At 45.5% G+C, this 25,415-nt stretch overlaps 1 pseudogene; it reads left to right on the forward strand.

Annotated features, from left to right (window-relative positions):
• Positions 1 to 1,340: 1,340 nt before the first annotated feature.
• The window catches only part of LOC122392701, a 105,844-nt pseudogene continuing 81,769 nt past the window's right edge, over positions 1,341 to 25,415 (forward strand).

Genomic DNA, 25,415 nt, shown 5'->3' on the forward strand with positions numbered 1-25,415 from the left:
CATTTGTCAGTCCCGTTGTCGCCAGCGTTGTCGAATCGTCCACTAACTCCGCCCAACTGTGTACACGGAACCGTCCGAAATAGCTGCTAAGCTGTCTCCGGCCACAGGTCACTGACGCAACGGGCGGAACATTTGTTCTGGCAATGTGTTACTGACCTCCGATAAAGGGAAGGTGCAATTTATGGGCCGGTTTGTTGATCCGACCTGGATCCGACTTGACATCTGGATTTATTTGTGGTGTCGCTTACTTAAAACAACTTGTCCTAGGCCAATTTTTATTTATTCGACACGCTGGTATCCATTTATAAGGCCTAGATCGATAATGCTATTGGTTCAGTGACTGCATTTTGTTCTCTAATCTTTATGTCATGGCATGGGCTGTGGCTTCCTCAATATGAAATTCATTAGTTTGGGAAATTAGACGACCACCCTCGTCCCTCTTATTTGTCCGGATCGTGCTCCCAGCGCGTCGCTAAGACGGTTTATGGTTAGTTTAAAGATACATCAAAAGAGGTAGCGCCAAAATTTTGCGGTAAAACAAGGCGATGGCCATAATAAGAACGCCGATGGTGATATCGCGGTTAAACAGCATACTTACTCAAGTCATATATGGCATATACAATTGAGAACATTGGAGGGCTTTTACGCCTTATTTGTAGGCTTTCTCTTCCAATATGATTGAAAAGGTGCACTTTCGCCATGGCTAAAAGCGTAAAACTCAAGGCCATTTATCGGTTAGCTTACGTCGTACCACATTTGTCTGCTCTTTTAGGCAAGTTTGCATAACATATATTCAATTTCAGCATTTGTGGCTGTTTGTGATTATTGTCGAAACAGCTGTTCTAATCAAGAAAATATCCAGCCCACCGGTGCACCTAAATTATAATCATCTTTTCAAGTTACGCCGTTAGATGCTTCATTCACGATAAACTTATCAAAGCTCGCTCTTTCGGCGTGGATCGGTCCTGCTGTTACACTGATACGGCTGTCTTCCGAATCGATCGCCAACTCATTTCGTCCGCTTGTAACTGTTTCGGCTGCTTAGCATACTTTGGCTCCCTGTCCCTGAACAGATCCGAGAACTATGTCGGCGCGGCTCGCCCCCTCCCGCCCGTCCTCGCTTTCCTTTCCGCCGGTCACCGCGCCGGTCGCGGCTGTCCGATGACCGGCGATGGAACTGATACATACGGCCGTGCACGGCGGTGCCGTCAGCCCGGCACGGCTGGCCGCTCTGCAGCGCGACTGCCGGCAGCCGGCGGACCCGATCAGCCCGACACTGCCCCCGGCGCCGCGCTGCCGGCGCGCGCGTCCCCCGCCGCCGCCGCCGCCGCCGCCGCCGACCGCTCACTAGACGGACAGGAGTGTCGCGCCGCGCACGGTCGGGGACGCTGGTAATTATAGGCGGCTGTGGTGGTCCGCCTTCCTTGGCGGCCTTCCACCGTCCCCCCTGCACCCCCAGCCGCGCAGACGCCGACTTTTCGGAAAGACCGACAGCCTGCGGTGTGGGTAGTGACCGGTCGAGTGGGAGCCGATCAGGGGCGGACGTCGCAGCCGTCTCGGGAACAGGTGTGGCCGCCGACAGCCAGCACCAGGATCGACGCCAGGTGGGTGCCCAGAAGGCCGTCTACAATTGGAAGCCGGCGGTCCACAGGTCTACAACATGGTCCGCATATTGTCCACACACGGGTGTCCACACAGGTCCACATACGGCGGTTCCTACATGACAGAATTAATGGTGGTCAATACTCCTCATGCAAACTATTGCAAATGACCACCCACAGACAGATTATACATGAGGCGGTCACTCACGGTTGTCCACATACCGGCGGGTGGCTCACACACAATATTCCACAAAACGATGATCCATGCAGTGCCTTTTGCAAAACGTCAACCGTACAATACAAAAAACATCGCACGAAATGTGTCGCGAAACACATCGGCATGATGGGAATTTCACACCGTCTTGCACAGAAGAAGGGAAAAGATAATGTCGAGAGTGAAAAATCACTAAGGACTAACAAAGTTTCAAATAATATCGATGATTGTTCAATGTTCATTTTGAAAGGGTTCCTATGGTATGAGTTCGAACAGGCCAGAGGAACTGCCTAGCGTATTTAGTTAGTTCATGTGGGCTAGGAGCGGCTAATAAACTTTATTGTCTTTCACATTAGTTTTACACCAGGGCATTGCAGAGCTCTCGTTGGGCGGCACGGGCGGACATCGATAGCAGCGCCTCTATCGGTCACTAGGGAAAGCTGGGCTGTAGGCGACGAAATACCTGCTGAGTTGTCACACGTTGAAAAGGTTTATAGACATCCGTCTTGTGAAAAAGTTGAACTTTTGCCTTCAATATTTCTATAGGCAATTTTAGAAGTGTCTTCACATAGATTACAAAACCGTTTAGATTATTGTATTCACTTCAAGCCTTTCCTATTGTTCTTGACGATGATGCGGGAACTATTTCTAATAAGTGTTTCTAGCTTAGTAAAAGAACATATTGTGCAAACGATGAAAAAGCATAAATGGAAGATTTTAAATGCAATTTTCTCTAGCAATTAATGGTAAATTCTCTACAGATTAAGGAAAAGGTACATGCTAACTGATAATTTAAAGTTCTTGGGGCCAGTTGTTTTCGTCTTTTTTTACGTCGCCCCAATGGCCGCGAATACACTCGTGATAACGCCTATCGCTGGTGTTACCTCATGACTGCTAATAACGTCTTAGGAAATTATAAAGTTTTGTTTAAAATAAGGAAATGCCGTTTTCATCAACAATGTGCTCAATATTCATAATATTTTAGACATTATAATCAATAATCATCCTCCTGTAATTATAATCAATGTGATTATAATCAATACTCATCCTCCTGTGATGTAAGTATTACAGTGCAACAGTTTAACACCAATATAATAAAAGGTCGTACTCTGATGATGCATCTGCTAACCAATCGAACCAACAGCGTGCCTATTGCTTACGCATCACATACCTATACATACATCTAATTTTTATGCTAGTTCTGAGAGCCTACATGGGTACGTGCATTTTCCAAAGATTTGCGGCGGTGATGCAGTTACCTGTTGTCAAAATGCTGCACATTGTTATGGCCTGTTCACAGCACGGCGATGTATTCATGGGATGGCTGACTCAAAATTACAAATTAGCATAAAAAAGAATATTATCTGAATGTGTTTGTGGTTACAGCCACTTAAGCTAAGGAGTCTAACGGAATTTTTTGGGGTCGGGATCTATATTGATGGAGTTTTTAGGAATTGCTAATCATTATAGTCTGGACATGCATTTGAGGGAAAAACACAGGCTCATTTCAGAGGTGTCAAGGACAGTTGCTGTGCCAAATATTGCTCAGCAGTCAGCGTACCCCAAAGCAAATCGCAAATTCGCGGATGAATGCAGGTAAAAGATTGAAGGCTAAAAAGTTTATTTTGTTCATGACCTTTATGTTTTAGACATATATGAAGTAGAGATGCATATATATTTGGGCCGAATAACCTATTGAGATGGAGTCTGATAAACCAAAGAGTATCAGGTCTTCGCATACCGATCTCTTGAATGGAAATCATTCCAGATAGTACACGATTTTCTTCAACTCTTAGCAGCTGCTTTGGTAGTTCTACACTGAACCTAAGTTATGGATTGGTGTCTGCCTCTCAGACAAAAAGAGAGGTGGTTTTGTTTAGTTGGATACCTACACCACTACGCTATAGGTATTTTACCACTGCAGGGACCTCACACGAATCCACTTAGCATATTCAGCCGTGCTTCCGCACTCATTTACCACGGCTGCTGCTGTCGGGGCACAAATTGCCGGAATTAAAAATAAACCAGCAGCTGCCACTCAGGCATAGACCAAAGGAAAACTAATCGCTTTATTTCGGGATTAGTTGTAAGACAAACTCGCTGCTACTTAACTGTTTACACTTACCTGTAACTCTCACTCAAAGTTCTTTCTGAGTTCTTACTGCGATATTTGATGAGGTGCACTTGAAAACGTTCTCACTCATTTCAACCAGTAAAACGCCTTTTGGGCGACCAACGCACCGTGGGGACTTATGCCATCCTAGCACGCATTAAGTGGCAAGTTAAAGTATTTCGATTTCCACTTTTTTGTTATTCATTCCACGTAGAATTGTCCAGCGCATCCGAATCACACCTTAAATCGTCTGTAAAATGATTGTTTATGCCTAAAAAAACCTCTCAAAGTGTAGCTTCGTCCTGACCAGCGTCGTGCTACCTGCATACAGCGAAAAAGCACACTACAATAAAACGCCCTCTCACTCGTTTCCCTGAACAGCAGGTTATAGTTGCGACATGTTTTCATTATCTTTGACTTATAAGGAAGATGATGGTATGCACGAAAATTTCCAAAATTCATCCAAATGTATAATTTTTGACCGAAATGCTAAAAATGTTAAAATGCTTCTCGATTCAGAGAGTTGACAAGCAAACTATTGCCTTACAAAGTTTGTTACGCGGTGTTACGCGTGGAAATGTATATCAAAATGTTCTCCAATAATTTCTGCATCGGGGGCAGCTCTCATTTTTTTGCCGAAATTTGCCTAAACCAGTCACTATGAGACGTCAAAGCAGACGGTGCCGCGTGGTTTCTTACGCCGCGCCGCACACTGGTCGGAAACGCTCCAGCGAGAGGCCAGCGGCCTTTCCGCAAAAGTTTTTTGCTTGTTATTCCACAACTAGTGAAGCAAACTTCATGAAACTGTGCATACCTTCTCTGTCATATGTAAGCTATCATTTGGATGTCAAGCACTAAATATATGACGTGAATCCGTTAAGTTATGACGTCATAATTGAGTATAATACAGGATCTAGCACCACTTTAAGTCAACAAGGGAAATTGGGAGCTGCTATTCGGGCACCGGGAATGGTTTCATGCACTCCTTGCAAGGTCCAGTGCTTGACTTTAGCATTGTTGACTTTGCGTGACGTCATTTATGACGTCACTAAGGCCATGTAAGTTTTTCGTCAATAACTCCTGATCAGATGGAGCTAGAGTCGGGAAAGCCACCATTGGACTCAGGAAGACCTGCCGAATCGAATGATATGCGATAATGACCTCCTTCAACCATTTTCGTGACCTGAGGGGCTCCGACCTGACCTTGACCCGAGGTTAACACCTTAAACCTCGCCGGCACAAGGGGGGTTGATGCAACCCCCCCTAAGGTTTTTCGCGAATAACTCGCGTAAAAAGCAGCCGATCGCGACGAAACTTTCAGTACCCTCGCATTGATCAATTTTACACCTACCCTGAAAATTTCATGACCCTGACCGCAATGACTTTTGACCTGTGACCTCTTTTCCGTGACCATGTTTGGCCGAAATCGCGATTCGGCGTATGTCGGCTCGCATTAGCCGCGCGTTTGCAAGCTTTTCGTGGTTTCAAACGTTCAAACATGTGATTTGATGTTGCTCCCATACATTAGGATGGGTGTCAAGGTCACCTGAAGGTCAGGTCAGGTCATTAACCTTTGGTGACCTCGGATGACCTCGGTTCACTTTTTCGAGTTTTACATGTTTCTAGGCTAGTTTTTGGAGCTGAATTCGAATTTAGCAACCATTTGAACATTTACGAAGTAGTTTTGGCGCCTTCGTAACATGTTACGAAGCTGTCAGAGGCGGTTGACACGTATTACGAATACCCGTCACAACCCCTACCGGTTGACCGGACCTGACCTGACCCGACCTGGTCTAAATGCTTCTGATCAAAACTAATACGATATTCGTGATCAGCACCCCGGAAAACCACATAGCAGCCACAATTTACGACTTTCTAACAGGTCCCGATTTTCCCGGTTTTCGGGTCATTGACCTGACCTGGAAGGTCACCCGATGACCTAGGACCTTAAAATTGGGTATCATCGGCTTCCTCTCGTGACGGGCAACACGCTCGTTTTTTCCGCGAGGCTCTAGCTCGATCAGGGGCCAAACGCGAGGGGGGTCGTACCCCCCCCCCCCTTGTGCCGTCGAAGGACGCAAAATGGCCTGTGCTGGCGAGAGTTAAGTTGACTTCACCCGAACACCAAGTATAGCATTCAACGCGCCTGAGCTAGACAAACACGATTATGCCAAAATCGCGGCAGTGCGACCATTTTTCAGGCAAAGTAATTAACCTAAAACCGAGCCCGTGCCTTGTGGCACTTACCTGACCTAAGAGGTCACTGGCTGACCTAAGACCTTAAAATCGGGTAGTACCTAATTTTTGCGTCTTATAACGGCACACAAGCTTGTTTTTTTCTGCGAGGCTCTAGCTCAATTAGAGGCGAAACGGCGAGGGAGTTGTACCAACCCTCCCCGGTCAATGTAGAAAACTAATCGGTCCGGTCAGGGTTAAATACCGGAATTGTGATCTAATGTAAAAAGACAACCCAAGGTAACCCGACGTCAGTGACAGGTGTCCTATATTTGCAGCGTCTTATATTCACGAAGGTTTCAATTTCCACTTTCTTCAGCCGAGTGATGGTTGTCAATAGCAAGGCTCTCTAAATGCAGGCCGTAATCGCCACGCAATATGTGGAAGGCTTTTGATGTCAATACATACATAATTGCATACATAAAACGCGCTTTTCACAAAATTCATAAACTCAAGCGCATCTGTTTTTAATGACCAGTCAACTACGCATGGATGCGTGCAGGCCACACAACACAGGTCAGCGTAAGCCGGGCGCGGCGGCCGAGCCGAAACTGGGGCGGGGCGGGCGGTAGTTGGGTAGGAAGAGCGGCTCCTGCAAATTTTGCGCAAATATGCGCAGTTAGCTTTTATGTTGCCCTGGTGTAAATTTAAATCCTACTTCATCTCACAAAAAATCAGAGTGGAACTAGATGGGACTACCTGTTGTTTCCTTACCTAAACTTTGCAGTTATATTCCAGAATCACTGTAGGAGAGCCTTCATAAAAAAGCTATAGTACATCTTAGATAGGGAAAAAGTATACCAAAAATTTTGCACTGACCAGTCGGCAACTTCATAACGAACATTTTGATGCATGATATGTGGGATTTCAATTTGGTGTCTATCAGCAATAAGACTCTGAATATCCGGCTCAAGAAACCTCTTGCTCCGCGTCAGTTTCCGAGTTCTGGGATACCCCATCTTCGGGGGCTGATTACAGCTATTTTTGGTCACCCGGATTAGGTTTTTTGGCCTAAGTATAATCATTTGATCAATTTCAAATCGATCTGTATAAAAAATAATCCGAAACTCCGGAATCGCCCGTGGCCTCTCGTGAAGGCGTTTCCGACCAGTGTGCGCCTGGCCGCGCCGCGGCGGGTTACCCGACCGCAGCACACCGCCTGGGGGTTTCCGGTCAGTATAGGAGTTGGGAGGAGGGAGGAAGGGGGTGATACCATGTTGACATTATTTTTCTATCGCTAAATGTTATTTTTGAACAAAACAACAACACCCTTGCAACGCTGCGTCCATTTTATTGGCTATCGCCGCCAATGTTCACCTTATTGAACTTCAGTACAGAGCTTTGATATAGGTAAATCGAAAACTGCTGTAACTTTGTAAAGTGAGGTTGGAGGTTTTTGGGGTGCTAATCACGAATTTCAAGCTAGTTTTGATCAAGGATGATGTTTTCATGCTAGGCCGGGTCAGGTCAGGCCCGACCAGTAGGTGTCTTGCCGGCTATCCATAGAAGGTAGGCGTCGATTACCTTTGACGGCTTCGTAGCATGTTCCGTTAGGCACCAAAACTACTTAAATCTTCAAATGGGTGTTAAGTTCGAAATAAGCTCCAAGCACTTATCTAGAAAAATCGTATAACTTGAAAAAGTCAACTAAGGTCATCTAAGGTAAATGACCTTGATTTGACCTTAACGTGACCTTAAAATGCAAAGAACAAACAGCATTTCATACCTTGGAGAGTTAACCCTCGCCCATGTAGGGGGGGGGGTTGGTGCAACCCCCCCCTGAGGTTTTTCGGAAATAGTGCAAAAACGGCGGCGCGCAGCGCCGCCAAATTTTGGGTACCTTATGGGGCAAACCTTGCGCATCTTTTGATAAAAAAAAATTTGACCGGGTCATGTCAGGTCACGGAGTTATGACGTCACAAAGGGAACAGCCTCCGGCCGGATTTTCACAAACTGAGTGCCAACGCCCGAGGTTTCCTGCCGGTGGTACGGACATCGGTTGATGGATCGTGATGAAACTTCCCATGCATGTTGGGGCAAGTATTGGCTATCATATGGTATAAGAAACTTGACCGGGTCAGGTCAGGTCACGGAGCTATGACGTCACAAGAGGAACAGCGTCCGGTACTATTTTTGAAAAGCGCCCGAACCACTATTTTGCTAATTCTTGTCACCTCAATGGGAATATGCAGCAATATTAGCTTCTATAGGGAGCAAATGGACCTCCCAAATCCAAAAATACAATCAGATTTCAAAAATTTTAATTTTGATTTTTCGAATTTCTGCCGCCGACTGTGACCTTGCCGACTTCCGGCGCTCCCAACGCGCCATTTTTAGAGCTAGGGAAACGAAATACATACCAAACGATAGAGAATTGATCAAGGAACACGATAGTGAAGGTTTCAAGTTGATATCTCCCACCGTTTTGCCGCATTCGCCACGGAAAGTTGAAAAAAGTCTATTTTTCCGAAAATTTGACCTTTGACCGGTCAAAAGTAGGTCAAATGTTGACCTAGGACCAAAAAATATACCACCAATCGCGAGATCTCGGCGAGAGCAATCCGTTGGTCTTTTCCGCTAAGCTCTACGACGCTCCGTTTTCAAACGCCAAGGGGGGGTCGCACCAACCCCCCCCCCTGCATGGGCGAAGCTGGCAGATCGCCGTTTACGGGCGAGGGTTAACAACCACAACAAGACTGAAAACGCGCCGATAATGTGCGCTGATAAGCGCCAAATCGATAACAGCCTGACATGGTCTGGTGAAACAGGTCACAGGTCAAATTTTTATTAAGGTCAAGGTCATGATATTTTAAGTGTGTGAGTAACATTGATCGATTCGAAGGTATAGAAAGTTTCGTCGTGATCCTCCACGTTTTGCTTGAGTTAGTATGCGAAAAGTCGAGGACAGAAGTCTGTGCGACCCCCTCCCCCTTTAAGTGCAAGGACTAACAAAGTGCAAAGGTTAAGCCCGAAATGCCTTTTTGGTGATTGGGCTAGACATGAACAAATATCTACTTCTAAAACGATTGTAGTTTCGTTCTACTTTTTTAACGCTTCCACGCCCACGATGCATTGCTAGCCGAAAACGCTTCAGTGCTAAGTCCGTGGGGAGGGGGCGGGGGAGGGATGGGGTCAAGCAGGAGAGTCAACCATGTTGTCAGGGATCATACACCCTAAGCCTAACCATCATGGGCGCCGCCACCGGGGGGGACGGGGGGGACGCGTCCCCCCCACTCACAGAATGGAAGGGGGACGTCCCCCCCAAACTCATTACGGAGCGAGCGAAGCAAGCGTAGTCTTTCGTAGGTTAACGGAAATTTCTGAGTATGCCGTGGTCACGCTTTTGCTAGGCTTATATCTCAGCAACCACTTGACCGACTTACATGCAGTAATGTTTGTAGGGTAGCTAACGAGCATCGGACTATTCCCGATGCATGTGAGTGACCCCATATGCACGTGCCACGTGAAAAACGAAGAGGTGTCAGTGTTGTAACAATTTCAATATCTCGGCAACTACTGGGCCGCCATTGCGCTGAAAGTTGGCATGTAGGTAGGTATACCCACTAGGCAATGCATATCCATGTGCCACAGTTGGGGTGCTGCTGCACGTGCGCACATGCAGGGTGCCGCTTCCAGATCTCGAGAACGGCTAGGCCGATTGCGCTCAAATTTGGCACATCGTTAGGGACCGGTTAGCAGAGTGCAGTGCACAAGTTAGTTGGAGGCATCCCCTCGCAATTTCGCACGTGCAAGGCCCACCCCACCCTCTCGCTCGCTCCGTTGGTCGCCCCAAAAGGCGTTTTATTGGTTGTTATCCTACTCGAAATTTGATTAGGAACTTCGGTCCAATGAGACCATTTCAGAGCCGCAAGTATGAAAGAATTAGTGGGAGACATTGGTCGGGGCAGCCACCCCAGTGAGCCACTTGGGATGAACCCGACCAATTGAACAGGCAGCCCAGCCCACTGGCACTCACTGCACCCAGCAAAGGACTATAGCTCCAGTGGAGCCCTTCCCGCATGGGATAGAGTTGCCCGTCCAGCCCGGAGCAGGGGGTTGCGGCGTGGAGGAGAAGGATTTGACTGTCCTGAGGATGGAAGAGATGGAACGGCCGGTGCCGAATCTGAGAGGGTCCAGGAGGTTTAGATACTCAGTATATGGGGTGTGGGCCTACATGCAGATTCAGATTCAGAGGTATTCAAATAAGGTCCACAATAAACGTGGCTTTTCACTCATTCACGTCTTATGTAGAGCAGAAAGGGAAGCTGGATGCATTGGTCTGACCCCTGCCACCTCGGCCAACAAAATCTCCAGCTCTTTTCCGACCTGTCATCGCGGAACTGCCGATTTTTGATATCGTGATCAACGTGTGTCGTATAACACGACTGGCCGAACACGGGCCTAATATATTTCGTCTAACCAGCCAAGAGCATGACTTTACAACAATCCGACCTCGAAGTCAAAATCCGAACATTTTCGAAGACTTCAACTCCGACTCTGGCCAAAACTGGCCAAAACAGTCAACTCCGACTGATTCCGGCTCCGACCCCACACTTCTGCAGTCACGCTACACTAAATTTCCAGCTTCTAAGAAATAAGCTATACGGTTGACAGGACCACAAAACTTTGAGGCGACTTGACTACTTGATTTGGTTTTCCTGACCTAAGGTTTTCTGGTATCAAGCTTGTTACACGGGCTGCAAAATTCGTATTTTGGAGCAGTTTTGCCTAATGTTTTTTTGCCAATTTAAAATTTTCGCGGCGCTTCGCGCCGATTCGTGCACAACCCAAAAAGAGAGATTTGTGACTATACAACGCCCCCTCCCCCACGCGGGTATGCAATATGCATTACCTATGCAATATGCATTATCGATCATATTAGTGGCATACATCAGCAATTATACCGTGATAGAACACGAGGCTTTGCCGTGTCAAACTGAATCGGACATCAGATGTGTATATAGGTAGGTACTCGGTGGGAATGCGGTCTATAGCCATTACTTTAAGGAAATACCTAAACATGGGTGTCCATTTCCGCCAAGTCGGGGGTGCCCGAGCTCTCCAAATTCCCCGCCGGCTCGGCCGGCTTGGCTTTGGAGCCTCAACAGACCGCGCGGGTCAAGGTCACCGCTAGGGCGGCGGCGGATTTGCTGCGCCCGGGCACCCCAAACTCGGTAGAAATCGACACCTATGTACCTAAACTACTTTCCTCAAACCAGTTGTTTTGCCACAGTTTTATGAGTTTTTAAACTTAAAATGGTCAGGAAATAATGAATATTTGCAAATGGATTTTGTATTTATTTTTACATCACTATTTTCCATCTTTCGTAGAGGCTACTTACCTATATTGCAGCGGAAGCTGATTACGCGTTGACCAAGCATAGTACGTAACTCAAACCAGCTGAATGCTGATTGGCTAGCATTTTTCCGTAAGGGAATGGATTCCTCGGTAAGAGAATGACAAAGTGTAATCTATGGGAATGACGTCAGTCTTCAAACCTAAAATCGATACCGATATATTTGGCTAGGGCGATCGTTGGGCCATAAAAGCTCCTGATTTGTTCTCGTCTCAGCTCAAGCTACAAAACTGCTACTTCAGTTCAAAACCCTATGTTAAAAGTGGCATATTTGCTTTAAACGTTGAATGCATCCGACCGAAAAAGCCACGGTAAGAATGTCTACTTTTGGGTTTTCAGTCGGTCAGTCCGTCCCCCCCAGTCAAAAATCCGTGGCGGCGCCCCTGCTAACCATTTAAAGGTGAAATAAAATTAGTTAAGGTAGCGGAGGATGCGATATAAATAAATTCGTGCTAGGATCGATAGAAACCCCACAGTGCAACGGAGCGAGCGAGAGGACGGGCCTTGCACGTGCGAAATTGCGAGGGGGTACCTCCAACTAACTTGTTCACTGCACCCTACTAACCGGTCTTTAGCGATGTGCCAAATTTCAGCGCAATCGGCCTAGCCGTTCTCGAGATCTGGAAGCGGCACACTGCACGTGCGCACGTGCAGGCGGGGTCCAAACTGACTTTTGCACGGCACCCTATACTAACTGGTCCCCAACCGTGACCCAATTTGAGCGCAATCGGCCCAGCCGGGCCGTTCTCGAGATCTGGGAGCGCCCCCTGCACGTGCGCACGTGCTGTAGCACCCCAACCTTAACTCATGCAGATGAATTATCTGATGGAGACCTAACTGTGTACCGAGTTTCAATTCAATCGGCCCAACCGTTGTGCCGTTATTGAGGTTGCAATTTTGGGGGTTCTTAAAAAATGTCCAACTTTACCAGTCCACGCGCCACGTGCGGTGGTTGGCAAGAACGCATGGTGGCCATCACACCACAGAACTTTTACGTCCAAGTGACATTCAGTAAAGAAGACCGCTTGTCAATCGGATGTCCCGTTCCTAAGATATTAGCTTTTGAAGAGCGTCCCCACGGCCGGCCGGCCGCTCATACTCAGGATTTTCCCTTTTCAGTATGAGACTCCGCTCGCTTCGCTCGCTCCGTAATAATTTGACACATGTTTGAGGATTCGGTGAATGATAGGTATGTAATTTAAATGTTGAACTGAATATGACTAATTGTACGTGGATATTCCTCAACTACAGGCCTGTTAACTAGATTAAGTTGTGGTTAAGGCAGCAAGTTGTCACTTTTAGGTTTTCTGAGGACTTTTCGCCGATAAGACGCGGTGCATGTTTCATATGGTGCATGTTTCATATGGTGCCTGCCTGGCTTGGTGGACGTTGATTGGACCGGAACGACAGCAATTAATTGCGGGAACAGCTATTATATTAACCCGCGCCCTGCTGGGGGTCCTGGATTTCCACGCCCTGCTGGGGGGGGGGGGGTGTTTGAACACCCCCCCCCCTTGTAACTCGGCTCCTGGGCCACGTAGCGATACGCGGAAGGCGGCGTTCGAAAGAGCGTAAAAAATAATGACGAAATCACTTCGGTCAATTTTTTGGTCAGGTCAAAGGTCAGGTCACCAGAGGTCATTGAAGGCAAAATTTCGCCGATTTCCAGGTCGAATGTCAAAAATTTCCAAGAAGCCAACGCATAACTCGGGAACCAATAGAGCTAGAGCGCCGCGGAAAAGCGCATTCGATAGCCCTATTAACGCCCTTTCTGAGTAATTCTCTCAGATTTGACCTAACGTCAACGGTTTTGCCTGCAGGGGGCAAAAACTGCAAAAATAGCCGATTTTTTCGAAAACAGTTTTTCTGCTATAACTTTTGACCCAAGCCTTGTACGAGCTTACTTTTACCGGCATCGTGTTCCTCTTGTCAAGACGCATCGAATGAACTATAACTTGACCTTGAAAGGTCAACTTGAAAATTTGACCTCAGGTCAAGGTCATGACCTGACCGGAAAGGGTCATGTTGCATATCAGTCGATCCGTATCGTCGAGCTGAACACATCTAAGGCGTTTTCATCGCTCTAGCATGCCTCTATCAAAAGTTATTTGCGAAAAACTGTTAGATACCATTCGTGACCTAAGATGACCTCAGGGCATAAACAAGGGTCACGGACACCATTTTCAAGTTCAGTGTGTCTAAACCACTTGTAATTCGGTGTTTGGGAGTGTTTATAATGTCTTTCATCCAAAAGAGGCGCATTTCATTTTTCTCCCATTGACTTATAATGGGGAGGTCGCAAAATTGACCTGACCTTAGGTCATCGATATCAAAATTCTGAGATATACATTTTGTACATGCTATTGCTCTTAGCAATCGCTGAAAGTTTCAAAGCGATCGGTCACTCGGTGTAGCTATGACAGACATTGAAATTTTTATGAGGTGAGGTCACTTCAAGTGACCTGGTGACCTGACCTTGAATGACCTTGGTCTGAAATTTTCACAACATGTGTAGAATTGATGTATGATAAGGTGTACCAAAAACGGCGGCGCTCCGCGCCGCCGTTTTTGAGATATTCGCAAAAAACCACAAGGGGGGTGTTCAAACACCCCCCCCCAGCAGGGCGCGGGTTAATAATTGCCCACTGCATAGATCCATCAGCGACTGGAAGCCCCTTGATAACCCACTTCCCTGTGAAGTTTGATCGTACAGCAAATCCTTGTTCTTCCGTCCCGGATCTTTAGGCCACAAGGCGATTACATTTTGTTATTTCACGAGGCAATCTTTTCATTGTGTGCACCATTACATCAGCAAATCAAATGTAAGGAAAAATGAAAGAGTTCCTTTAAATGCACTTGATTCGCTGGCTTCCAAGTCGTGGTAATGAATAAATATGATGCATGCATAATAAATAGTGGCATAGACTGCATTTCAATTCAATACAGTCATTATTCCCTTCTGAGATCTCGCGTTCTCTTCTTTGGCCGGGAAGGCGGTCCTGATAGCAAGAAAACAATGTCGTCGTGCATTCCACCCCTTCATCAGCAATGCTTCAGCGACGTCCCGCTGTGGTCGCGGGGCGTTCCACCGAAGTCTGGTCACCTCCACGAGTGGCCCCCGGTCAGAGAGTCACATTGACAGTCACAACAAATGGCGACTTCATTGCAGCGCTGGTTTATTATCCACCAAGGCTGCAGGTTGTCGGTGGCGCTAACACCTGCTGTCGACAGCCTATGACTGGGCTTATTCATTTTGTCCGGGAATGGAGACATGAAGGACTGTACCACGACTGAGCGTATTCTTTCGACCGATAGTGATATTGCGTAAGCTCGTGCAGATTAGCCCTATTCCGGGCGAGGGGGGAGGGCGATTCCGCCCTTTCCATCAGGTTTTTCTTGTGCCATTTCCAAACGCCGCAAGACTGAAAGCTCATACTCGGTGACGCTTCCTTTACATTCATTGCGCACATTTTGACAAGAAAAAATTGCCGGGTCAGGTCAGGTCAGGTCACCAGAGGCGCTTTGTTGACCCCACCTCAGAAAAGTTTGCAATCACGCCAGAGCTAAAGTTTTTGACTTATCAATTTCTTCTCTGCTGGTTTTAGTAAGGGTAACAGTATGTGCAATTTGCTTATCTGAGAATTTTTTATATCTGTGACCTGAGGTCAGGCCAGACTCGTGACCTTTACATTGCAAGCCATGAGAAAGTATTGAAATGCCTCCTGCTTCGTGTAAACGAGTCAAAACCGCCCAATACTTTCAGTATTGTAGAAGAGTATCTCATTGGTGATGATCTTGGTGCCGCTTATTGACAGGGGCACCGGGAAAGGTCATCTGAGGTCATGTGACGTCATAAATAGTTTTTTTTTTGTCAATAAATCACGACATCATGGTGCAAAAGACTTGTAAGTGGTACCAAACTGCTCGCCTGGTCAAGGCGCGTCGTTTGATATGCAGCATGACCATACCCCACAACCTCATTGGTGAATGACCTGACCTCGACCTCGGGTCAAATTTCAAATTGACATGTGAAGGTCATCGCATACTTATTTCGCATCGCCTTGACGAGAGCAACAAAATGTATGATTTTCTGTCTCTATTTTTGTTACCGTAAAGTGGGGCTATTTGAGACAGTGGGGCTATTTGAGACAGTATTTAAAATCGCTATAAAATGAGGAGCGTTTGATTTTTATGTGATATTTTTGCTCAGGAAGGTGTGGAATCGAGCAGTAAATCGCCTGAGCAAAAATTAAGCATAAATTTCAAACGGTTTTTATTTCATAACAATTTTAAATACTATCTCAAATAGCCCCACTGTCTCAAATAGCCCCACCTTACGGTAGCTCAAAAACTATTTTAGTAACTAATTCCAAAACATGTTATCGTTGATGACCTCTGGTGACCTCAAGATTGACCTGACCCGAAAATATTTTACGTAAAAGTTGTAGACCTTTAAACGACCTATCAAAAGCCGTTTGACGTTTGTCGCTCCGGTGTGTGGTTTTCAGATCTGAAGAGGGGAGCGAAAAGACCCTCGCCCAGAATCAAACCTTTCAGAGCCCGCCCGGAATCGGGTTAAAGCATAAGCACAAAGTTACGAACGAGAAGATCAGCCCAGCAGTCGCTGGGCCTCCGCGCCACCTGACGGCTGCTGGGGGGCAAAGCTGCCCCCCCCCCCCCATTTACTTTTCCGAAGATATCTTCGCAATGCGAAGGATAGCTAAGCGAAACTTTGCACACATATTTCAGAATGCTAGCTAAGGTTGCGTCCAACTTTGGCGTCGATTTTATTTAAAATTACGTCACAGTGACGGCAGAAGACGAATTATGGATTGGAGTTTCTTGCTTCCCCACGATATATCCGATATACAGGAATGAATATATAAAATCGATCACTGGTTTGGAAATAGTTGAAAGTAGTTAGATGGGTCATGATGACAGCAGGAGCTGTTTAGCTCATTCACCGTCGAGTTTCATGCTGAGTGACATCAGCAAAAACTCCATATCGGAAAACGACAAAATTTTATGACATCACTGTGACGTTATCTTGAGAGCTGCAACCACCAAACTTTTTTCAAACAAAATAATAAAATTCTAGCCATTCACTTGAAGCTCTACTTAGTTTGAAGTTCATATCTTATCAGGTTTTGGATTTATCGCACAAATCGTAGGGGCAACTTTATCTCCCCAGGCGGCTCGTGGATTTAACAAAGAGCACCGTGGATGTATGATTTGTCTGAGAGTACCTATCTGGTGTTGCAGAAATCTTATTTCTAGCACGGTGAATTTATTTGTCTGCGACGTTACGTTGAAAACAAGTACACATATTACCCCATAATCATAGCTGTCATCATAATCGCTGTTCTCGGAAATTAGATAACCTCACGGACTCTAATTGCCCCATCGAAGTAGTACAAACTATTCTATCTACAAAAACAGTATCTTCGGGTGCTCAACTTACAAATTGTAATGACTATGGCGAAAAATATTATTCACGAGATTGGGAATTCGATTTGGCCATCCAACAACACATGCCACCACAAGACACATGACTTAACCCGCGACCTGGTGGGGGGGGCTATTTTCCCCCCCCCCCCCCCTCCAGACTTTTCGATATATCTCCAGAACCGCTGCGCCGATCGTCACCAAACTTTCAGTACCTTCCCGGACATCAATATTACACATTTTGACCAAAAAATTTTCCAAAGGCTATGATAGGTTGGCCGGAAATGACGTCAGAGTGACGTCATGTTCTGCCGTTTTCGACCCAAAAAAGGGTTTCGCGGGAAGAGCTGTCAGGCCTATAGCTTTGCAAATACAGAAAAATGATAAAGACATAAAAGCTGTAGATTAGACAGGGCTACCAAACTACCATCTCGGATTTTTGAAATTTTTGGATTTTGACACCCAAAAAATCAAAAAATAGATTTTTTGGATATAATGATCGAAAAATCTAAAAAGTTTTTCGAATTTCGCAAAAACCGGAATATATGTGATAGTACTTACCGCCTTCCATCCACATATCAAATTTGAGATTGATACCTCTTTTTTTGGCGAAGTTATAGCGAAAAAAACTGTTCAAAATTGATGACGCCAAATTTTCAAACTCAATTTTTAGCAATTCTAGACCCCGTAGCGCAAAACAAAGACCACCATTAGACTCCCCGTGACGAGCTGCATCGAATCATGAATACCCATTTTATGCAAAAATATCAACTTTAAAATTTGACCTTTTTTGGCCTGACCTTGACCTGACCTTGACCTGAGCTTCACCAGAGAGTGACCTAATCCGTACCTGATAGTCTTGTAACCAACACCATTGAGTTGGAAATGAAAAATTGGCCATAAAACATGCATCACACAACCTTAGTAAAGTTGGGCTCATGTGACCTGACCTGTGACCCTTGGTGACCTGACCTGTGACCTGACCTGGTATTACCAGTGACCTCTAATAGCAACATATCTACTAGGCAACTGATGCCCTACCGCTGATGCTCGACAAAATGCGTTTTCCTCGGTGTTATAGCGCATTCCCTTGAAGACCCGTGAACGGTGAAACATTTCATCTTTGACCTGACCTGTGACGTCATCGGTGACCCCGAGGTCAATGAAATTTGGTCTCCTTCGATAAATTTGACAGGCCTTTCGAACGCCGTTTGAATTTTGCGGATCCGTCCAGTAGTTTCGGAGATACGAGGGGGGGGGGGGCAAAAAATAGCCCCCCCCCCACCAGGTCGCGTTATAAACAGACCCCACCAGGGCGCGGGTTAAGATGCGTTCATTACATTATCACATGCAACTAGCTGCAACCAACTAAGCAAATTTCCTCAAGATTCACTCAGCCTGCGAATTTTTTTTTATGCAGAGTTGTACCCCCCCCCCCCCTCGAATACAGTGGGCATGTTATTCATGTTAAAGAAAACGCAAAAACACCGGCGTATAGCGCCAGGAAAATTTGCATACCTTTATCAGTCTGCATCAGACTTGTGCCAAGATTCCAAAAAGATCCAAGATCCAGGATCTGCAAGATCCAAGATCCGGGACCTTGAGGTATCTTGGATCCAGCACTTCAGGTTTTGCCGAGGGATCTTGGGGATCCAGAACTCTGGTCATCATTTTGTGGAGGGATCCTGGCTTTTAATTTTGTCGAGGGATCTTGGGGATCTTGGATCCTGGTTTTGGATTTGTCGAGGGATCCTGGGGATCTTGCATCCTGTTTTTTTTTAACAGGAATATTTTGCACATGAGTCTACCATGATTAAATGCCTACCAAACCTATCTATTGCTGGCAAATTCAAATCTCCTGAGGATGAATATCTAGCCAGGAAAGCCAATGTGCAAAACATTAGCATGTACAACTGTTAAACTCACTTTATACTGGAAGGAGGACATACTCTAATAACTAAGGTGCTCAAGGCTTCAAAGTATATATCAGCATAAACACAAGCTAGACTTTGTGGGCCATACTATTAACTGGATTATTTGCCAGCTGACGTCGTATGGTAGCGCTAGCAGAGCTTGTTATATCAATAATAGATATAAAAATTGGTAGGCATCAGTTTGGCATTGATTTCGAAAATTTCTTAAATTTACATCACAATTATGTAGGTACATAAAACATTTCTGAGATTTACATCACTAGTATGTACAATGTATATGTCCATTTAGTGCTTCTCCAGTGCTAGAACTGAGTAAGATGCAGTCTGCTGTTGCAAATCACAGATGAATCATCCTAAAACTATGATTGTTCGTTGGATCTTAGGGATCTTAGATCCTACAATTTTGATATTGCATGGGATCTTGGGGATCTTGGATCCTGAAAGTCTGATCTTGCGGGATCTTGTGGATCTTAGATCCTGAAATTTTGAATTTGCTTGGGATCCTGGGGATCTTGGAGCTTGCAAAATGATTTTGTGTGGGATCTTGGAGATCTTGGATTCTGAAATTCTGAAATTGTGTGGGATCTTGCGGATCTTGGATCTTGATTTTTGGTCGAGGCACACGTCTGGGACTCTGCATATGGTGTTATTTCCTCGGTCATTGCCTTCTGTGTTGTTGTCACCAGCTATCGTATATGCCAATCTCATTTGGTAGGAAGCGTGGAAGCATCTGTTCAATTTGGCTGGAAGATTAAGCTCCTAAATATCTGCCAATCTAATTGCTGATTTCCATGCTGTTCTCCGCCTGCAAGACACAACGGCGGCATCCTTAATGATAATTCATTCAGACAGAGCATATTAAATGCACTTCATATTAAACACCACATTTTCTCTTTTCACGCCGCATCAGCCATTTTCACGATGGGTATTGTTTTTAACCCTCGCATGTGTAGGGGGGGTCGGATGGAACCTCCTTCAGTTTTTGCGAATAACTCGAGCAAAAAGCTGACGATCGCGACCAAAGTTTCAATGCCCTCGAGTTGATCAATTTTACACTGACTATAAATCCCATGACCCTCACTAAAATGCACTTTGACCTGTGATCTATTTCTCGGGGCCATGTTTGCCCGGAAACGCGATTCAGCGTATCACATTATCCGCGCGTTCCCAGTCTTTTTGTGATTGCAAGCGTCCAAACATGTGAAATGATGTTCGTCCCATGCATTACGGAGGGTGTCTTAACCCGCGCCCCAGTGGCGGTCTCAGCCAACTTCGCCCTAGTGTGTGTGTGGGGGGGGGGGGGGGCATATGTTACCACCCACCTCTAACTCAAAAACTAAGAGGGCTAGAAAGACGCAGTAAAAAGCAGTCGATAGCTCTCGATGCAAACGTTTAAAAGTATATGGGTCATTTTTCATCTTAGAGCAATATTTGGGTCACCAGAGGTCGTCAAAGGTCAAAATTTGCGAATTGTCATTATATTTTTCGGAAAACATGCCATTATCTCAGGAACTATGATAGCTAGGAAAACGCTCGAAAAACAATCGACAGCTTTTGAACTCTTCTTTTGATAAGATTATCATCAAAAATGACCTCAGGTCAACGGTTTAGCCTCCAGAGGACAAAAGCTCCAAAAATAGCTGTTTTTACGAAGTTTTTTTCGACAATAACTTTTGACTAAAAAAAGTTACGACATTTCTTTTGCCAGAAACGTGTTCCTCTCGCCGAGACGCGTCGAATGAACTATAATTTGACCTTAAAAGGTCAGCTTGAAAATTTGACCTGAGGTCAAGGTCATGATCTGACCGGAAAAGGTCATGTTACATATCAGTCGATGCGTCTCGACAAGATAAACACAATGAGGCCATCCCCAGCGTTCTATCTTTTTCCAATCAAGAGTTATTGGCAAAAATCTGTTTGTAGCCTCAAATGACCTCGGATGACCTTTCTAGAGGCTATCATCAAAAAAGACACCTTGGTGGTCACGGATGGTCCAAATCATTGTGATTCTGAGATATTTGGACTGTTCCTATGCGTACACACGGATCTAGAGGCCTTTTCGTTTTTTCTCCATTGACTTATAATGGAAAGGTCACGCCACTGACCTGACCTTAGGTCACGGAAATAAAAAATCCGAGATATACAAATTGTAGGCGCCCATAACATCATGCAATCCACCAAGTTTAAAACCTCTCTGACAAACACTGCAGGCTAGACATGATTGCAAACTTTTTTAAGCTTGGTCAGCTAACTTGACCTGGTGACCTGACCTGACATGACCTGGGGTCAATAATTTCACACATTGTCCAAAATTGATGAACCAAAGGCTTCTCCAAGCGGCGCGGCGCTACGCGCCGCGGTTTTTTGTACACACGCAAAAAACGCGATAGGGTGGTAACATATGCTCCCCCCCCACTGGGGCGAAGGTTAAGGTCAGGTCAGGTCATTGACCTTTCATTACCTTGGTCCACTTGTTCGAGTTTTACATGTTTTTAGGGTATTTTTTCGCGCTGATTTCGAATTTAGCATCGATTTGAACATCTAAGAAGCAGTTTTAGTGCCTTCGTAACATGTTACGACGCCGTCATTGGTAGTTGACACCTCTTATGGATAGCCGGCAGGACCCCTACTTGTTGACCTGACCTGACCTGACCCGACCTGTACTAAATGCATGAACTGATCAAAACTGACATTAAATACGTGGGCATGCATCCCGAAAATCCCATAATAGCTTCACTTTACGAAGTTCTAGCAGGTCCCGATTTTCCCGACTTTTGGGTCATTTGACTTGACCTGGATATTGCCCAGGTCAAGTCAACCGATCCAAGTCAAATAAAACATATTGACTCAATATTTTATCATCAATGTATGTACTTGACAAGGAGCATCGCCCTCATTAGTCCAAATGCTCATTTACTAAGTGTATGTATGCAGCATTGGCAGCAAATATGACTCGCTTCTGTTTAAGGCGAATATCTAAGCGTAATGTACATACGTACATACCTAAGCCTTCAGTTCTAGGTTTTCTCTGCAAATGTCAGAATGCACATTGCACACCCAAAGTGCAATCACGTGCTTTGTCCTTCAGTTTCTGCCCTTCCCATAACGTATGTAGCGCGAGCAAGATTGCGTCTATGCTAATAGAGCATATGCACTAGACCTTCACAAGTGCATGCATGCATGAAGCCGCTGAATCCTAAGCAATATCCCGGGGCACCTGAGCTGGGTTGCTACGCAGCACATGATATGCAAGTGCAAACGACATGCGTTGCCATGACAACCGTGGTGCCATCAGTGTTGCATCGTTGCATCGTGTCGGCATTGTTGCACCGGCCGCTGCCGCTGATGTCATTCCGCTCAGTGCAGTCTGATCAGCGGTATTTCACCGGCGACAGCGGAGTTTACAATCATTTCTGAACGTCGAGCGACACTGTGGCTGGGGCTCATGATTTGAATGCTGGCTGTCACAATACAGTGCCATGTTTATGCATTCGCCGTGCATAGCTTCGAGTTATGTCTCCGTTTGCTTTCTTCCCTATCTGTCGTGAACCCAGCATTCAAGATGAAACGATATGCTCATTTATTTGTGTTTCTTGAATTTCTTGAATTCAGCCTTGAATTTATTTGTGTTTCTTACAAACAAAATGGCAACATAAAGAGAGAGAGAGAGAGAGAGAGAGAGAGAGAGAGAGAGAGAGAGAGAGAGAGAGAGAGAGAGAGAGAGAGAGAGAGAGAGAGAGAGAGAGAGAGAGAGAGAGAGAGAGAGAGAGAGAGAGAGAGAGAGAGAAACATATTAAAGCGCCAATGGTCTGCTATCTTATATGATTTGCACTTAGCTTACGAGTGGCGGATGGAACCTGTATAATAATTAATCTAATGAGTTGTGACAGTGTCACTGAGCGAATGACGGCGTCACTGACACCACCAGTGACTGAATAGACAGTGCCCCTGACTAGCGGACAGTGCCCTTGACTCACCGACTGGCGGGCAGTGCCCCTCACTGGTGAACAGAGCCCATAACAAGTGCACAGTGCTCCTGACTGGCGGGCGGCTAAAAAAAAAAAAATGATTGGCCGCCTTTTCGTCATCAGAGATTTACAAAACGCCATCGCTAAAACCACTATAAAATGCCGTTTACCAAAGGTAATGAAATTAACTGACTTGAAGCTAATTACTCATAGACTCATTCATCTCATCATAAAAGTAATTCGCCCAGCCCCACCCCACCGGGATAGGGTGGGTAGGGACGGGTATACTCGGAGGAGGCTGATACTGGGGAGGGGTGGGTACGGGGAGGGGCGCAGCCGGTGGCGGCGGCGGTGACGGAGACCTTCGACGTCCAACTGACGTCGCCGTGGATAAACGCTGACAGTCGCTGCGGTCCGCGTCCGGGCAGCACGTCGATGGGGACAGACGAGGGGCCCGCCGAGACGCGTGACGTCACGGAACTGCTGCCAACCACCAATCACACTGGCAAATATGCGTGCGGAAAGCGTGCACCTTTTTGTTGTGAGATGAAAATGATTTAATGGACTCATTTGTTTTTTGAATATTTTTTCTTTTCAAATCCGTTTTACCAGTTCATGATGAAGTGCCTACGCTTAGGTAGGTATTTGTTCCAAAGTAACCACTGCATGAGCATAAGATGGTCTTTTTTATGATGATTGATGACTGAGCACATTATTCTCGGAGGAATTATCCTTCAGCACCTTCAGCCATGTGCTGGCAAAAGCTTGCATGTGTGCATAGATCCTGATATTGGAGGATTCCCTTTGTTCACGAGATATCCACAGATTTTCGAGGTTTCAAGAATTACGGATTTGGGTCTAGAACGCTGAATGGACAGGTGCTAATTACGAAATATGTCATCACATTTTCAGTGCAGTAATAATGTTGCTAGCAAGCAAAGATCATTCTCGTATGCTTCAAAGTGAGCTTTAGCAAATGCTTCTGAAGAGCTTTACAGGATGTAGATGAAGTTTGAGAAAAAGGTGCTACAACTTAAATCCATCAACCAAAATTGCGATGTGATAACTACTTTTTATTGACGCAGCTGTACGCAAATGAAGATTAAATCATTGGACCTGACTGAATTAGAACAAAATTGTGTGGGCTCCAGGAGCCATAATAAGGGGAGTTGCAGATGTCTGAAAAGCAAGCAATCTTCTTCAGCAAAATATACTTTCTTTCTGTTTGGTATGCTATTGATATTTTGGGTATTGCTTTTGATGGACCAGCCTCATCCCTCTGTCGTTGAAGAACCACTTCAGTGCTACACCTGCAATTCAGAAACGACGGGAGAAGACTGTAAAAATCGAACAGCCATAATAGCAGATAAGCAATATGTCTCCTCGTGCAATCCTTTGGAAAAGTTTTGCCAAGTCGACTCTCATAGTATGCCTAAGAAGGGCAATGAAACAATTCCGAAGATTTGGAGCATGAAGAGATCGTGCGCCGCGGCGTGCACCCCTAACTGCACTACCGCTCCTCCGCCCCTGCCAGTGCAGAGCTGCACCTACTGCTGTCGAGAGAATCTCTGTAACGGCCACGATCGCCCAGATCTAGTCGTGCTGGCCTCAAACATCTCAATGACTAATATAACAAAGTCATCAGGAACACGCGTGCGCTCTAATTTGTTCTACTTTATTGTGATAGTGCTGATTTTTATATCGTTGCGTTCGTGAACGTTTTTGTTCGTGATGTAGTTACGCATAAATAGAACACTATTGATTACGTATATTTAGGGATGTTTGCTTTGGACATATTTGCCTTCTTATTTCAAAATACACTCTAATATTTGTAGCATTTCGTTCAAAATATCAAACGATTATAGCATGCTTATGACAGGCTCACAAAATTAACTTGCTTTAACATTTTCTTGCGGTAAACATTCATCTCATTAATGTCACTTGCGTAGTAAAAGCATTGCAACACCAGACATTAACAGTTGCAACTTCTGAGCTCCAGTTTCGTAGCAAGGGCAGGGGCACTTTTGTAAAGCGTACCTAGCCCTGTTTACTTTTCAGACATGCACTACTGAGTAATGTTACCATTATTCGACCAATCGTACAATGTACAATTGTACCAATTGTACTATCTTTCATACGCTGATTTTAGCCCCCTTCCCCCCCCCCACAGTACTTAGACAACTCTCTATCTGTCCACTCCACTTTCACTCTCCACTTTCAGGTTTACAGAATAAAGATTTATACGATCATTATGGTAGCGCCGAACATACAGATGACCTACCATCACATTGATCCCGATGTCGCACACATTTAATAAGCATAGTAATTGTCTTCAACACTCCAGGCATCTAACATACACACACATACGTGGCTTTTATGTAGTAAATTAGCACTTTCACACCCTCAAACATACAAAAAATAAGCCCACAGTACCGCCTTCCCCATGAGACCCACCGAGCATGAGCGGAAATGGTGCCTTAGAGCTCCTGATGCCCGACGACACAAGTTTGTCTGACATTTTCTCGTTCAGCGCCCTGATCGAAAGCAA

The sequence above is a fragment of the Amphibalanus amphitrite genome, unplaced genomic scaffold (assembly GCF_019059575.1).
Source record: "Amphibalanus amphitrite isolate SeventyFive unplaced genomic scaffold, NRLGWU_Aamphi_draft 000497F_arrow, whole genome shotgun sequence".
In the NCBI taxonomy this organism is placed as follows: domain Eukaryota; kingdom Metazoa; phylum Arthropoda; class Thecostraca; order Balanomorpha; family Balanidae; genus Amphibalanus; species Amphibalanus amphitrite.